Source organism: Myotis lucifugus, unplaced genomic scaffold (genome assembly GCF_000147115.1).
Source record: "Myotis lucifugus unplaced genomic scaffold, Myoluc2.0 scaffold_1463, whole genome shotgun sequence".
Classification (NCBI taxonomy): Eukaryota; Metazoa; Chordata; class Mammalia; order Chiroptera; family Vespertilionidae; genus Myotis; species Myotis lucifugus.
Genome location: NW_005872511.1, coordinates 23,980 through 25,279, shown reverse-complemented (window position 1 = coordinate 25,279; position 1,300 = coordinate 23,980).

Here is a 1,300-nt window from a genome sequence, read left to right as displayed (position 1 = left end):
CTTCCAATCCCAAGAAATCAATGGAAAAAATATTCTCAGCTGAGGATTTTTTAAAAAAGAAGAATCAGCCAATGTGCACATAAATAAGTGGAACAATAAATCAATGTTTCTCCTTCCCTTCCTCTCTCTCAAATCAATCAAATTTTTTAAAATAACAAAAGCAATAAAATATTTAGGAATAAGTGCCTGGCTGGTGTTCCTCAGTGGTTGAGCATCCACCCATGAACCAGGAGGTCACGGTTCGATTCCTGGTCAGGGCACATGGCTGGGTTGGGGGCTCAGTCCCCAGTGAGGGCATGCAGTAGGCAGCCATTCAATGATTTCCATCATTAATGTATCTATCTCTCCCTTTCTCTGAAATCAATAAAAATATTTTAGGAATAAGTTTAACAAGACTGACACACAAAATATGGCACAGGACCTATATGAAGAAATTGATAAAACCTTACTTAAGGATATAAACCAAGCTCCAAACAAAAGATACCATATTCTTAGATGGGAAAACAGTATATCCTAAAAGTCAATTGTGAAATAAAGATACAATGCTATTCCATTTAGAATCCCAAACAGGTTTTTGTTTCTGTAAATAAGTGCCCAAGAATAGCCAATAGTTGTTTTAAAAAGAGAATTAGGGCCCTTGCTGGTTTGGCTCAGTGGCTAGAGTGTTGGCCTACAGACTGAAGGGTCCTGGCTTTGATTCCGGTCAAGGGCACATGCCGGGTTGTGGACTCGATCCTCAGTGGGGGGGGCGTGCAGGAGGCAGCTGATCAATGATTCTCTCTCATCATTGATGTTTCTATCTCTCTCTCCCTCTCCCTTCCTCTCTGAAATCAATAAAAATATATTTTAAAAATAAAAATAAATAAATAGAGAATTAGGGAACTTGCTTGTTGAATATGAAAAAAACATACTATGAAACAACCAATTAGAGCAATATAGCTTAACATATGGAGTGGTAAACAGTCCAGGGGCAGGGCAGCAAGGAGTGGATCCAGAGGTAGACCTCAATATATAGGAAATGTTATTATATGGCCAAAGTTTTTCAATTTAGTGGGAATAAAGTACGAATTTTTTTTTAATATATTTTATTGATTTTTTACAGAGAGGAAGGGAGAGAGATAGAGAGTTAGAAACATCGATGAGAGAGAAACATCGATCAGCTGCCTCCTGCACATCTCCTACTGGGGATGTGCCAAGCAACCCAGGTACATGCCCTTGACCGGAATCGAACCTGGGACCTTTCAATCCGCAGTCCGATGCTCTATCCACTAAGCCAAACCGGTTACGGCCTTAGGTCATT